Source organism: Equus przewalskii, chromosome 14, assembly GCF_037783145.1.
Source record: "Equus przewalskii isolate Varuska chromosome 14, EquPr2, whole genome shotgun sequence".
In the NCBI taxonomy this organism is placed as follows: Eukaryota; Metazoa; Chordata; class Mammalia; order Perissodactyla; family Equidae; genus Equus; species Equus przewalskii.
The window spans coordinates 10,459,253-10,475,894 of NC_091844.1; the positions used below are offsets into that span (position 1 = coordinate 10,459,253).

The following is a 16,642-nucleotide window of genomic DNA, read 5'->3' on the forward strand; positions in this document are numbered from 1 at the left end:
TTCGGCAGCTTTGTGCTGTGGGGAGGCTGGGGAGCCCCGCCAGGCAGCCTGCAGGTGGTGATTTCTCTCCGGGTGGGCATGGCCTGTGCACCTGCCGGGTGTGGTCTCCACAGGGAGTGCTGGAAGTCCTGTCACTACCACAGTGAGTGGGGTGAGCAGGCACCTGTTGGAAGGTCCAGGAAAGCAATGCACAAACATATCTAGGACCGAGGTAACATGATGGGCCTTTAAGAACTAATAGGAAAGCTAAAGCTTGAGAACCAGTGTGCAGGGGCAGAGCTGGACGCGTCCCCCACAGGGCCCCTTGTCTGCAGGTGGCAAATGCAGATGAAAGAGGGCAGGACGTGCCATGTGTTCTCGGCGCTGGAATAAGAGCAGGGCTCACAGGACTTGGGTGTGTTTGGCTCAGAATCTGGGATTTCTCAGCTTTAGGTCTTCCTTCTTCTTAGGATCAGTCCTCACTCAGACGGGGCCTGCAGCCTCATCGTCATTGCCCTTGGCCTGCGTCTGTGCAGAGCACCATGAAACACAGTGCAGGTTTGTTACTTTTCATCCTCAGCAGTTCAGCAGCAACTGCATCCAGAGGGAGGCAGGTGATGGCTCCACACCAACTTCCTGCGGCGTCAGGCCCGCCCTCCCCCTCCTTTCCGGACCTGGAGTGAAAGAAGGCAGTGCATGTGTCTCTTAGACAGCTTTACTGCTGTGTGCTGCACACCTGCCCAGGGAGCTCGCGGGGCTCAGGAGTGGCTGGCTTGGCTGAAGCTCCGCTTCCTCGTGGCCTGTAGGTGCTCCCAGGCCCAGTGGCACTGCTTGGGAAGACGCGGATGAGGGCTCTTGATCAGCACCCACTGGTGTCCCAAGCACCCTACGCCACCTTGGGGAGGGCAACGAAGGCCCCCTCTTCTCCCTGCTGCTAGTTCCCAGAAGGCTGAAAGTGTTGGAGGCTCGCTGCGTGTTCAGGAAGACGGCTGCATTTTACCAGTGCGTCAGGCCCGGCCCCAGCTGGGCCTTCTGAGCACAGAGAGTTGGTGGGGGAGCAAGGTGAGGAGGCTGTGAGGGAAGGGAAGCCTTGCCACAGCCACCGTGCCCTGAGACATAAGAATAGACTTTCAGCATCTGTTGTCATGTGTTCTAGTAGGTTTATGACCTCCTGCCTTACAGATGTTATTTTATCTTGAATTGTGTGAATTTGAAACAATGATTTTTCTTTGTGACATACACTTACATTGAGAGAGAGAGAGAGAAAGACAGAAGAGAGGAGGAGGAAGCAGAGAGCGATGGGGATGAAAGGAAGTGAGAGGGAGAGGGGACGGGGATTGGGAGAACAGAGCAGTTTACTCTTTTTTTTTTTTTTTTAAGATTGGCACCTGAGCTAACAACTGTTGCCAATCTTTTTTTTTTTTCTGCTTTTTCTCTCCCAATACCCCCAGTATATAGTTGTATATTTTAGTTGTGGGTCCTTCTAGTTGTGGCATGTGGGACGCCGCCTCAACATGGCCTGATGAGTGGTGCCATGTCTGCGCCCAGGATCTGAACCGGTGAAACCCTGGGTCGCCGAAAGGGAGCGCCTGAACTTAACCATTCAGCCACGGGGCTGGCCCCCAGTTTACTCTTAACATGCCACGCCTGTACTTGGATCGACATGGGGTAGTCTGTATACTTTGAGTGGAGGGAAGGCAGTGGGGCTCAAAGTAAAACCCCATTAGAATTATTGCTGTACCTAAAGACCAGCACCAAAGGGATTTTCTCAACTGACAGACTTGGCTTTGGGAGATGACCTGCCCGAGCTCCTGCAGAGCGGAGGCCAGTGGTCCTGCCTGGAGCCCGCTCGCCCTGCTGCAGGGGACCTCATCTCTTTACGGGGTTGGGCTCTCAGTGCTTTTGATTCTGTCACAATAGTACAGAGGGAAATAGAGCTATAGTGTGATTTAAATTCATTTGCTCAGTTAAAAAAAAATCGCGGGTCTCGTACACCAAATGGAAAATTCCCACTATGGCCACCTCGTCAATCCAGGTGACTGAGCCGTCTGCCCGTCACTTGAACTGGGTAGACAGTCTTGGGAAGTTGATGCTGCATCTTCAGCAGAACATACCCTGGCAGTGTGGGGCATGCTCGGCAGCTTGGGGCAGACAGTCCACGCCCCAGCCTCGCTCTTTTCTTTTGTTACATAGGGGTAGTGACCCAGTAACTTAAAGATTTCTTGTGAACACAGGTGTACTATGTAAAGCCTTGTGCACAGAAGTTATCAGCATTGTTATTGTTTCAGAAAAATCTTTTTACTGATAATTATTCCACCCCAGTGACTGATTCTGTCTGTTTTGAACGGGCCAGAATAGAGTGGTGGTGTTACGTCTCTTTATTAATAGGCTTTGGAGCATGACTTCCTGCTAAAGCATCTCAGCTCTGCATCTGCTGTGCTGCAGAAATGCCAATCACAGATGTAACATCCTAGATAAATTAAGCCTTGGTTTGAACTTCCTTTGGGTCATTATTTTTGGTATAAAAACATTTAAAAAAGGGAGTTTGTTACCTCAATAAACTCATGAAGTTGAAAAGAAAGCAGCCCTCGTCAAGCCATTCCCTGTGCCCTGGGCTCTGGTGTCCCGTTGGTCGTGTGTGCAGCAGTCAGCAGAGGTACAGCTCTCCCCCCGAGATTGAATTGCCAAGTTAGATAGCATCTTGGCAAGACACCCCAGCGTTAGCATGAGTTTATATTGTATTTTCCCAAGATTTATGCAAATACAGTTTCTAAATTAAGACTATGAAGTTTGAAGCTCTTATGCTTACCTATTTTTGAAATAACGGTTTTGTAAAAGTCTTTAACAGATTTTTTTATTCTAATAAGCTGAAAATGTCTAAACTCATGTTTTTCAAATCTATATGAAAGCATTCACCTCTGGATGAGTGAGAACAGGTCACTCCTGTGAGGGCTGTCATGCATCGTGGTCTGAGACATGCCTCTTACTGAGGTGTGTTCCTGTAGGTTAGGCTGCATGTGTGAACACAGGTTCACGTGTGCGTGTGTATGTATATATGCTTCATTGGCAGCTGTATGCTTTCCCAGCTAAGTAACCTAACAATCTGCTCATTCGCAGGGACTCTGAATACCACAAAATCAGCTGTTATATAAGTTTCAGAAAATGGTGTAGTTTATCTTACGTAAGATACTATTTATATGCTTGTCAACTGTGCTGTTTATCTTGTGGATGACTGAGTTTGTTTGAATGAAGCTCTGCTGTTTCTTTGCAAAGAAACAGTGCAGTGAGTTGTGGCCCACTGCCTCATTCGCTCTGGATGCCCTTGCTGTCCCTGCCCGGCCCACAGCTGATGGGAGGCCTGAGGACAGGAACAAGGCATCTGGAGCAGGGACCGCCTCTGCATCCATACTCCTTCACTCCCAAAGGCCACCAAACTTTAGCTCTGCATGGTTATAGGGTAGGTGATGTCTAAATGAGGACAATGGACAGGAAGAGCTCAGGCTAAAGAAATGTGACATCGTCTAGCTGCATCACGGATTTTGAAGGAAGTCTGTCCTCAAGATACTGGAGTGCTTGGTGGCCTTGGGAACTGTGATCTGGTGGTTGATGCTGTCTCATTTGATCAGGAGATGATTCTTTTGTCCAGCAAGCGTTGTTATGAGAACATCTGGTTCATTCATTGACTCATTTCACAGTATTTGTTGAGCACCCACTGTGTGGCAGTACCACGCTGGTACATGTTCCCTCTCCTCAAGGAATTAGTCTTCCAGTTTTATATATTTAGTTTATACCGCAAGATTATATATGCTTAGCAAGATAAGGGACGACTCACTTCTCTAAGGCTAGCCTAATTTTAGTTTTTTATAAGATAAACGTTAGGGGCCGGCCCCGTGGCTGAGTGGTTAAGTTTGCGCGCTCCGCTGTGGCCGCCCAGCGTTTCGCTGGTTCGGATTCTGGTCGCGGACATGGCACTGCTCCTCAGGCCACGCTGAGGCGGCGTCCCACATGCCACAACTAGAAGGACACGCAACTGAGATATACAACTGTGTACTGGGGGCATTTGGGGAGATAAAGCAGAAAAAGAAAAAAAGATTGGCGACAGGTGTTAGCTCAGGTGCCGATCTTAAAAAAAAAAAAAAGATAAACGTTAATTACGGGATGCTAGGAACCTTCACAACTGACCGCCCAGTGAGTGTCCTTCCTCTCCCCTCTGGCTCTGTGAGAGCGCTGTGACACAGTATCTGATTCTCTGCTTTCAGCCCTTTGCTTGTGAGACCGCTTTGCTTTCTTTTCTCCCATACGTCCAATAGACCTTTCCCTCTTTCCTCCCTGTCCTTTCTGACTGGTGGACAGCGGCCTTTGCACACGCACCTCTAGGTGTCTGCTTACAAGGGCAGGGGGCCTCTGGCGCCTTCAAGAAGTGGCTGGCTGTGGTGAGGTCCAGTCTCGATGCGCCTGCCGCTTTGGGGTGGGCATCGTGGTCAAGTCCTCTGCTCCTGAGGATAATAATATCTGCCATGAAGCAGGAAGCTGGCACAATTTTTGCACAGAGATTTCTCACAGGCACTTTGCAAGCATTGCACATTCCATTTGCTTCAGTAACGTGAAACTTATTTTTCTGAAAAAGGTGCAGGCAGATCCTGGCGTGACTCACTAGGCAACAATAGTTGTCACAGTTTATTTTCGTCCTTTTCCCCAAGAAAAGGAAAAATTGATTAAATATATAGAGAATGTAAACAGACTTAAATCTGTAAAGGGGAACTGGATCACAGAATCATGCAAACAGAGATAGGATTGAAACTTGTAAGTGCTGTGAACAGAAGGGGCCGGGATTCTCACGTGCGTTGCGGGAAGTTCTGGCCCACCCTGAAGGGGCATGTCAGTCTTCTTGGGGAAGTGGAATTGAAGCTGATGTCTGAAGGATGCGTAGGAGTTAATAAGAAGAAAGTGGAGCATGAGGGCAGGGAAGAGCATGTTCAAACAAAAGGATCAACATCTGCAAAGGCCTGGGGCTGGAAGGAAATGAGCATTGTGGGGAAAGGGAGAGCAGGACCAAGGCATATGTTTATGCCAGTGGCACACAGGGCATCTGGGTGAAATCCAGACCACCTACTCTTCTTGTCCACGTTTAGATTTACCCACATTTATGTTGCTCTCCATTCCTACCCACACCTCCAAGCTTCCATCTGAGATCATAGCCTTCTTCCTTTAATATTTGTTTTAGTGTGGGTTTCCTGGAGACAAAGTGTATCAAGTCTTCTCTGAAAATGTCTTTACCTTTTTTTTTTCCTTGTAACATTTTTTTTCCGGCAACTTTATTGATATATAATTCGCATGCCATAAAGTTCACCTGTTTAAAGTGTACATACAGTCAATGAGTTTTAGTGTATTTACCGAGTTGTGCAACTGTGAACAGAATCTAACCTTAAAAGGAAACCTTGTGCCCATTCCACCTCCCTTCCCGCAGCACCTCATTCACTCCCCAACCTTAGGCAAACACTAATCTACGTTCTGGTCTCTATGGATTTTCGTATTCTGGACATTGCATATGAATGGAATCATACAGTATGTGGCCCTTTGTGTCTGGCTGCTTTCACCCAGTATAACGTGTTCAAAGTTCATCCATATTGTAGCATGTGTCAGTTCTTCATTCATTTTTATGGCTGAATAATATTCCATTGTGTGTATATACCACATGTTTCATCTGTTAATCAATTGATGAATACTTAGGTTATTTTCACTTTTTGGTTATTATAAATAATGTTGCTATGAACATTGGTGTATAAGTTTCTGTGTGTACTTTTTTTCATTATTTTATTATGGTGAAATACACAGAACATAAAACTCACCATCTTAACCATTTTTAAGTATAAAGTTCAGTGGTATTAAGTACATTCTTATTGTCATGCAACTATCACTACCATCTCCAGAACTCTTTTCATCTGACAAAACAGAAAACCCATTAAACAATTCCTCCCCATTCCATCTTATCTCAGCCCCTAGCACCCACCATTCTGTTTTCTGTCTCTATGATTTCGACTGCTCTAAGTAGTGGAATCATACAGCATTTGTCTGTTTGTAACTGGCTTATTTCGTTTAGCATAATGTCCTCAAGGTTGATTCATGTTGTAGCACATGTCAAAATCTCCTGCCTTTTTAGGCTAACTGATAAGAAGGAACTTGCTTCTGTTATTTTACTATTTGTTTTCTCTATGCCTTTTAGCATTTTTGTCCCTCATTTCCTGCATTACTGTCTTCTTTTGTGTATAGTTGATTGTTTTTGTATCGAAACATTTAAGTTCCCTTCTCATTTCCTATGTGTATATTCTGTAGCTGTTTTCTTTGTGGTTACCATGGGGATTACATTAACATCCCTGAGCTCAGAGCCAGTGGAGACTTTGCACAAAAGAGAGCAGAAAGTCAGGGTTTATTTGCATAACAAGTGTAACAACTTTGTAACAACTGTGTTCTTTTAAGGCGCGTGTGTAGGATGTATGCATGGTATTACATACATCACGTGACCTAAAAATGGCTGTTTGGACCCTCCCAAAGGAGGAGAATTTAAGATGTTAATGAGTTAAGGTAACTTCAGGACTCTGATGCTGGAACATTTTGTGGGGGTCTTTCTGCAAACGTGTGATTTCTCTGCAAAACAGCAACATCTGCAAAACAGGGACAGCAACCTCTGCAAAACAGAACATAGTTTCTTTTTGTCTGAAAAACACTTGACAGATTATGTTAGTTGTTAACCAGATCCTCAGTAACCCTTTCTTTGCCTGGCTCCCTGGTCACAAAACTAATAATTTAAAAAAATATGTTCTTAAATTATGAAGAAAACAAAATCTTGAGTTCCAAACCAAAGTTACAGTAATACTGACTTTTATAATTGTCCGTGTATTTACCTTTACTGAGCTTTTTATTTCTTCACATTTATTTTTATTTCTTCAAGTTACTGTCTAGTGTCCTTCCATTCCAACCTGCAGGACACCCTTGAGCATTTCTTACAGGGCAGGTCTAGTGGTAATGAACTCCTTCAGCTTTTATCTGGAAATGTCTTAGTTTCTCCTTTACTTTTTAAGGAGTTTCGCTACAGATAGGATTCTTGGTTGACATTTCTTCCTTTTAGCACTTTGACTATGTCAGCCCACTGCCTTCTGCCCTCCAAGGTTTCTGATGAGAAATCTGCTGATAATCTTACTGAGAATCCCTTGTATGTAATGATTTGCTTCTCTCTTGCTGCTTTTAAGATTCTTACTTTGTCTTTGTCTTTCAATCAGTCTAATTATAATGTGTCTCAGTGTGGGTCTCTTTGAGTTCATCCTACTTGGAGTGCATTGAGCTTCTTAGATGTTTATATTCATGTCTTTCATCAAATTTGAGAAGTTGTTGGCCATTATTTCTTCATATATTCTCTCTGCCCCATTGTCGTTCTTCTCCTTCTAAGAGTCCCACAATGAGTAAGTTGATCCACTTAATGGTGTCCTTCAGGTCCTTTATGCTGTGTTCACTTTACTTCAATTTTTAAAATTTTTGTTCCTCAGACTTGGTAATTTCCATTGTCCTATCTTCAAGTTTGCTGATTCTGTATTGTATTTTTCAGCTCCAGAATTTCTTTCTGGTTTCTTTTTGGGTTTTCTGTCTCTTTATTAATGTTTCCATTTTATTCATACATATTTTTCTTGACTTTCTCCACATCTTTCTTTAGTTCTTTGAGCATCTTTAAGACAATTGTTTTAAAGTCTTTGTTTAGTAGATCCACCATCAGGTCTTTTTCAGGGATCGTTTCCATTGGTTTATTATTTTTTGCTTTGAATGGGTCATACTTTTCTATTTTTTTGTGTGCCTTACAATTTTTTTGTTGAAAACTGGACGTTAGAATCTAATAATGTGATAACTCTGGAAATTAGATTCTCCTCCTTCCCTAGTGTTCGCTGTTTTTGTTTTTATTTTTACTTTTTGAATTATTGTAGGCTGTCTCTGTGCTGAGGATCAGCCTGAGGTGTAGTCTTAATGTCTTCTCGGGTCTTTTGTGAGCCTGCAGCTTTACCTGAGCATGCATGGTGACTTTCTAATTTCTCCTGTATATGCAGTTGCTTTTGAATGTCCTCATTCTTAATGTCTGGCTCCTCAAAGGGCAAAAGAAAAAAATGGAGAGGAGAAAAATGGGGGCACTGTCCCTTTAAATCTCCTGGCAGTCGCTTTAGCTGGAATGGGAGGGACAGCAGTGGGAGGAAGTGCAACAACAATGGTCACCACCTCGGTTTCTACAACTCTGTCATCATAAGCGGCAATCACAGCACAGATCCCCAGTATTTGGAGAACAGGGTCCTTTTTCCCCACTCTGGCTCCTTCAAACTGCATGCAAGCTGCTCCTGGAACAGGTGCCTGACTGCTTGTCAGGGGGCTGGGAAGTGGGAGATAAGTAGATGCTACTGTGCTAAGAGCTGAAGTTGGCTGAAATTACTTCAATTTACATCACGGTCTTCCCCTGAAAGTTGCAAGCCTTCAATGGACTCCAGAGTTCCAAGATATTTACATCAAACAGATTCTTCCAATGCAATTTTTGTCTAGGTGGGGATCCAAATTTCTTGTTCTTCCTACTCTGCTACCTTCCCAGAATCCTCTATGGACATCTGTTTTTATTTCCCTTGGGTAAATACCTAGGAATGGAATTGCTGGACCATATGGTATCTTTATGCTTAACATTCTGAGGAACTCTTTTCCAAAGTGGCTGCAACATCTTGCATTTCCATCAGCTATGAATGAGGGTTCCAATTTCTTCATGCCCTTGTATATGCTTGTTATTGTATGTCTTTGATTATAGCCATTCTAGTGTGTGTGAAATAGTATCTCACTGTGGTTTTGATTTGCAATTCTCTAATGACAAATAATGTCAAGAATCTTTCATGTGCTTATTAGCCATTTGTTTGCTTTGTTGTACAAGTACCTGTTCAAATCCCTAATCTGTTTTTAAATGGATATCTTTTTATTATTGAGTTATAAGAATTCTTTGTATGTTATAGATATAAACCCCTTATCAAATATATGATTTGCAAATATTTCTTCTAGTCTGTGAGTTGTCTTTATACTTTCTTTTTTTTTTTTTTTTTTTTGAGGAAGATTAGCCCTGAGCTAACATCTGCTGCCAATCCCCCTCTTTTTGCTGAGGAAGCCTGGCCCTGAGCTAACATCTGCACCCATCTTCCTCTACTTTATAAGTGGGATGCCTGCCACAGCATGGCTTGACAAGTGGTGCGTAGGTCCACACCCAGGATCCAAACCGGCAAACCCTGGGCCCCCGAAGTGGAATGTGCACACTTAACCACTGTGCCGCTGGACCAGCCCCTATACTTTCTTGATAGTGTTTTTTGAAATAAAAGGCTTATAATTTTCATGAAGTCTAACTTATCTTCTCTTTTTGTGTTGCATCTGAGTAATCATTGCCTAACCCAAGATCACAGACTTATTCCAAAGTTTTATTTTAGAGTTTTATAGTTTTAGTGCTTACATTTAGGACTATGATCCATTTTGAGGTAACTTTTATGTATAGTGTGAGCCAGAAATTACTATTCGTGATAAAGTGAGTAGAAGTGTTTTCCCGGAAAAGTTAAAAAAAAAAAAATCTCCTGGGGTAGGATTTTTAACTGGGGGTGAGAGATTTAAAACTCCTGCTATGATCTTGGAGAAGTAACTATTTAGAAAAGTTGCATGTTGTTTATAATATTGTTCTAGCAAATCATACACTGTTGGGGGAGTACTGGATAGAGAAACAGACCATGCTCTAACTGTACAGATCATGTTTTGCATGTGAATATCCAATTATCCCAGCATCACTGTTGAAAAGTCTGTTTTCCCCTGTTGAATTGTCTTGGCATGCTTGTTGAAATTCGATTGACCATAAATGTGTGGGTTTATTTCTGGACTCTGAATTCTATATTCTCTTGATCTATATATCTGTCTGTATGCCAGACCACACAGTCTTGGTTACTATAGATTTGTAGTAAGTTTTGAAACTGGCAAATGTGAGTCCTCCATCTTTTTTCTTCTTTTTCAAGATTGTTTAGGGTCCCTTATATTTCCATATGAATTTTCAGATCAATTGGTCAATTTCTGCAGAAATGCTATCTGGGATTTTGATAGGGGGTTGGATTATCAATTTGAGGAGTATTGCCATCTTAATCATACTAAGTTTTGGATCCATGAACTCAGAATGTGTTATTATTTATTTATGTCTTAATTTCTTTCAACAATGTTTTGTAGTTTTCAAGTGTCCCACCTCTTTGATTAAATTTATTCCTAAGTATTTTATTCTTTTGGATGCCATTGTAAATGGAATTGTTTCCTTCATTTCATTTTTGGATTATTTGTTGCTATCATATAGAAATACAATTGATTTTTGTGTATTGATTTTAAATCCTGAAATCTTGTAAACTGTAGTTCTAATAGTTTTTTAGTGGAGTAGATTCTTTAACATTTTCTGTATACAAAATCATGTTATATACAAATATAATTTTACTTCCTCCTTTTCAATCTCAATGCTTTTTATTTCTTTTTCGTGTCTAACTGCCCTGTCTGGAATCTCCAACACAAAGTTGAGTAGAAGTGTGAGAGTGGATATCCTTATCTTTCTCCTCACCTTATGGGAAAGGATTTGGTCTTTCACCATTGAGAATGAGATTAGCTCTAGGTATTTTGTGTAGATGCCTTTTATCAGGTTGAGAAAGTTTCCTTCTATTCCTAGTTTATTAAGTGTTTGTATCATGAAAAGGTGTGGGATTTTGTCAAATGCTTTTTCTGCATCTCCTGAGATGATCAAGTGGTATTTGTCCTTTATTCTGTTAGTATGGTTCATTGCATTAATTGCTTTTTGTATGTTGAACCAACCTTGCATTCCTAGATAAATCCTACTTGGTCATGATGTATAATCCTTTTTTATATGTTGCTGGATTAATTTTGCTAGCATTCTCTTGAGGATTTTTGTATCTAGATTTTGTATGTGTCCATTGAAATGATTGTGTGGTTTTCGTCCTTTATTCTATTCATATGATTTTTACCTTAATTGATTTTCATAAATTAAACCACCCTGCATTACTGGGATAAATCTCACTTTTAAATGTTGCTGGATTTGATTTGCTAGTATTATGTTAAGAACTTTTGTGTTTATATTTGTAAGAGATATTGATCTGTAATTTTCTTTTATTGCAATGTCTTTGTCTGGTTTGGGTATCAGGGTAATACTGGCTTCATAGAATGAGTTGAGAAGTGTTACCTTTTCTTGTATTTTCGGGAAGAGTTTAGGAAGGGAAAGTTTGCAGTTAATTATTCTTTAAATCTTTGATAATCTTCACCAGTGAGAAAATCTGGGCCTGGGCTTTTCTGTGTGGGAAATTTTAAATGACTAATTTAGTTCCTTTTCTTGTTGTAAGTCCATTCAGATTTTCTATTTATTATTTATTCAGATTCAGTAGTTTGTATCTTTCCAAGAATTTGTGCATTTTGTCTAAGTTATTCTATTATAATCCTTTTTATTTCTGTAAGGTCGGTAGTGTGCTCTTTCATTCCTTGTTTTAGTGATTTGAGTCTTCTCTCTTTTTTGGTTTAGAACTGTCAATTTTGTCAATCTTTTTAAAAGATTAACTTTCTGTTTCATTGATTTTCAAAATGTTTCCTGTTGTCTATTTTATTAATTTTTGCTCTATTTTTTATGTCCTTCTTATATTTATTATGTCCTTGCTTGATTTCAGTCTTGTTTGCTCTTTTGTTAGTTTCATATGGTGGAAAGTTATGTTGTTTAAGCTATTTCTTATTTTTTATATAGGTGTTTATAGGTATGAATTTTCCTCTAAGCAGTATGTTGTTGAATTTCTGCCTATTTGTTCTACCCACTATTGAAAGTGAGGTCCCCAGTCGTTAGGTCCCAAGTATTATTCTTGAACTCTCTCTTTTCATTTTGTCTCTTTTTGCTTCATGTATATCGAGGTTTTGTTTTTAGGTGCATATATGTTTACAAAAGTTATAATCCCGATGAATTTACCTTTTTATCATTATAAAATGATCCTATTTATCTCTGGTAAGAGTTTTCTCTTAAAATCTTTTTCTCCTGACATTAATTAGCCATTTCATTGGTTATTTAGGAGTATGCTATTTAATTTGCACATGCTTGTGACTTTCCCTGATTACCTTCTCTTATTTCTAATTTCATTTCACTGTTGTCAGAAAACATACTTTCTGTGATTTCAGCCCTTTTAAATCTGTCTAGGCTTGTTTTGTGGCCCAGCACTGGTCCATCCTGGAGAATCTCTCTTGTGCACTTGAGAAGGCCATGTATGCTGGTACTGGGTGGAGTGTTATGTAGATTTCTATTAGATCTAGTAGGTTTATATTGTTCTTCAAACCTTTTATGTCCCTGTTGATATTCTGCCTAGTTGTTCTATTAATTATTGGAAGTAGGCTATTGAAATCTCCAACTATTACTGTTGAATTTTCTACTTCTCCCTTCATTTCTATCAGTTTTGCATCATACGGTTTAGTGCTCTGTTGTTAGGTACATACAGATTTATAATTATTGTATTTTTTTGGTGGATTAACAGCTTCCTCTGAGAGGATAATGACCCAAAAGTTGATGCTGTTGCTGACCTAAAAGTTGATGAATACAGAGGCCCTGGAGAAGATGACGCAGGATAGATGCACGACCCTGCTAGAGGCAGAAGACAGAGGGAGCAGTGCTGGAACGGGAAGTGGAAGGAACCAAATGAAAGATTTTTTACCTAGTCTTCCTTCAGGCCAACCTTATATAGATTAGGTCACCTCCTCAAGCTTGATAGGGGAAAAATGAGCTAAAAGTGAATATTTCTTGTTCTTTCTACAGCCCTCTGAGGTTAGTTGGTATTCAAAAATCAAAGTCAAGATACTCATACACATTGACCTCGGTTATTACAAATTTAATAATTATTTCAATCAACATGTATATTTGAATATTCTGCTTCACAAAGCTACTTTCTTATAATATTATGTATCTGGCATACTCTCCTTTGTTATATTGATGTTTATGTCTGTATTTCTCTGAGGCATTGCATCCCCATGTTTGGAGGGCTTTTTTGGTTTACACTATAGGCGGCTGAGGCCTCTGCCCTGCTCTCCTGAGTTGAATGTTCTTTGCAACATGTCTTCCCTGCCATGGCCTCTCATTCTACTTTTTATTTTGTGTTCTGGTGAATAGTTTTGCCCCAGGAGCTTAATAACAGACCTTCTATAAAGACAGAAAGACAGACTATTGGGCTGGTTGTTAAAATTCAAGTAACCTTCAAGGATGTAAGTTGGAGACAGACACAGGCAACTTGGGACTGGTGGGAGTCTGCGTGCTCTGAAGGCCATCATAAACACACCCTGGAGCTGTGCATGGAGATGCATCCTGGAGACGGAATCACATGTGTGAACAGTAGATAAAAAGCTGCCTAGAGACAAGTTATATCTTTAGGGGATTTGAAGAGAACAAAAGAGTAATTGCCAATGTGTGACACCAGGAATGGTCTGTAGTCCTATAGGATGTGAGTTTAGTTGTTGTTCCCATTTCCCGGAAAACAGCAATAGCCTCCTCCACCCACCCACTCACATACACACAGCACCATACATACTCAAATGCAGGCGTGAAATGGGGTCTGAATGATTATAAAATTAGGTACTCTTAATCAAAGAGTAGGCATTAGGCTCATCAACGCTTTTGAAGTCCAAGAATCACAAGTGCCTTATGCGACATACCTGTCTCTTCGTTGACTCTGCAAACATCTATTAGGCACCTTTGTGGCCAGACACTGAGCCAGATGCAAAGATGAATAAGGTAGAGCCCTGGCCCCCAAGGAGTGCTCCCTCTAGGAAGAAGAACTAGCTCTAAGACTCTGAAGGCTCTCTCAGTGTTATCTCAGTTTTAGGAACATTGAAAAGTAAAAGAGTCCAGTGATTCGATGAGAGTTTCAAGACAGGTGTTTGGAATTGCTTCTAGGACCTTCGGCTGATTTGGCACATGAACATTGCTATTTGGATTTGTTTTAGTTTGCTTTTAAACAATGTAAACTGTTTGTAGGGATCTGTGATCATTGGCTATTAATTTTCTTAAAAATTCCTTAATTTTAATTTTCACCACTCACCATCACAATCTCACGTACAGCCACATGGGCTGTGGAATCAGCTTTCCTCAGGACATGGTGAGTGCATATCACTAGCCGCAGGGACTGGAAAAAGCGTAAGAGGAGCACATACTGATGTAGCGTCACCGAAATGCCATCACTTGGGTGCAAGTTTACCTCAGTGTTTAATCTTTTTAAAGTCATCTTGCTCTGTAAAGAAAATTTAGTTTCTTTCAGTTCCCACGTAGATTGAGAAGGGTCATGATAAGGATTATTTCCTTTTTACAAAGTCAGTTGTCAATAAGGTCATGGAGGATTTCCTCAGGTTTTTTTTTTTTTTAAAAGACTGGCACCTGAGCTAACATCTGTTGCCAATCTTCTTTTTTTTTTTCTTCCTTCTTCTCCCCAAAGCCCCCCAGGACATAGTTGTATATTCTAGTTGTAGGTCCTTCTGGTTGTGCTGTGTGGGACGCTGCCTCAGCACGGCCCGATGAGCAGTGCTGGGTCTGCACTCAGCATCCGAACCAGCGAAGCCCTGGGCCGCTGAAGCAGAGCCTGCGAACTCAACCACTCGGCCACGGGCCGGCCGCTGTGTCTTAAATTGATCCGTATCTGGAGCCCGGTGACCTTACTGCTGCTTTTTCTTCTATTTGTACCTGTATCGAGCATCTCCAGAAGCCCCTCTAGTTTTGTCAACTGTGTGGCTCGTGTGTTGTGTTCAGTTCCCTGCTCCAGGCACTGGGAAGAGAGCAGTGGGTGTGACAGGCACAGAGCTCCCCCGACTAGGCTCACAGTCTTAGACGGGAGGGGAACGTTAGGCAGACACTGTTGACAACACTGGTGAGCGTGGTGAAGATAGGTGGCTAAGACAGGGGCTGAGAAAGAATGCCACAGGATCTGAACACGGCCAGGAGGGTGGTGTGGAATTAGCGGGTCTGTAGTGACAAACATAATTACGTGCTTGGAGGTATGTTACAGATATTTTCCTCTGCATTGTGTCGGTAAATATCATGGATTAGAACCTTTAAAAATCATATTAAAATCTATTCTCGTTCTTTACATAAATAAACTTTTGTAGAATTTTTCAGTGTGACCTGCAGCTGATGATGGCGTTCTGCTGTCAGCTGGGAAGGAGGCTGTGGTTACAGTTAGCATCCAGAGTGGAAGCGGGACAGCCCCCCAGGGAGCCTTCTTTGGATGCAGGACTCTCCGGGATTCTGCAGGAGCCAGATACACACTGATGAGTGCTGTGGACTGCAGTGGGGGCTGGAGGCTCAGCACCCTTTTGAGTTAATTAGAACCCCTGAAGAGGCCCCCTTAGTTCCAGAGGCAAATAATGAGTTTTCCTTGACTTGGACTTGAGCTGTCAGAGGGACAGGGGCGGGAGGGTAGAGGGCAGAAGCTGGGTGAGGGAATGTTGGGTGGCCTGACTTGAACTTTGAGTTCCAGTGAGAAGCAAAGTGGTGCTGGGAGATCTGGGGCATTCGCCACATGCCTGTCTAATTATGGTTTTCCTTCTGGCTTTTCCTTGAATTTTACTGGAGGTGGGGAAACTTGTGTTCAGAAGGGCCAGTTACTGGGCCCAACAGAGAAGACTTTCCATTGTGACAGCGGTGGAGAGTTTCTGCCTGGGATGTCCGGATGAAGGGGACGGCCCTCCCTCTGCACACTCTGTGTTTGCACAGGGCAGACCTTCCTCTGCGGCCTGGAATGTGTCTTTATTAGCTCCCCGGCAGCAGGTTGATTCACTTCTGCACAAGAGCCATCAGGCTGCCAGGAAGCTCAGTGGTCAGCTGGGAATCCAGACGTCTTGATCTTTTGTGATGTGGCTCTAAAGTGAGCCATGTACACAGGGAGCCTGCATCTTCATGAGAGAATGGACCCCCGCCTGCTGCCAGGACACGCTAGCTGTGTGTTCATGACTGTTTGTGGAGAGACGTGAGCACGCAGTGAGGAACAAGCTATGGTGACCGACAGCTGTTCTCAGCGAGTGCTCGTATGTGCCCTGTTCTCGGTCCGTATAGTTTGAGCCTCGTTATCCCCATTTTGTAACTGAGGAGACTGAGGCCCAGCACTGATAAGTGATGGGGTGAGGATTCAACTCCAGCATTACCTGACTTCCAAGTCTGTGCCCTTTTCTCTGTACCATTTTACGTCTTTAGTATGAAGATGTTTGGAACATTAACCATGAGCAGTTTTAAACCTACCACATGAGGTGGGCCTCGTTTGTCGTCCCTTCATCTGTGGGGTGACCTTTGCCTCCGTGCCTGAGTCCGTTACAGCCTTGGCATCTGGTGGTGCTCTCTGCATCAGGCCCAGGATGTACCTGATGGCGAGGCGAGGGCTGGGCCATCCTCTCAGGCCTCCTGCCCACTCCTGAACCCTCTGCCCGGGGTAGCTTTATTGCAGTCATATCATTCAACCCAGGAAGAAGCAAGTCTGAGCTTCTAGATGTCCTCCAGGCTCAGTGGGACAGGGCACCTCTCACAGCCACCCCCAGGGCTTGTGCACACACTCCCACACACACACCTGCAAACTGC

General features: G+C 42.5%; 1 protein-coding gene across 12 annotated transcripts in view; it reads left to right on the plus strand.

Moving 5' to 3' along the window:
• Positions 1 to 16,642, plus strand: part of CRACDL (CRACD like) — a 136,079-nt gene that overhangs the window by 59,802 nt on the left and 59,635 nt on the right. The window lies entirely within an intron of this gene.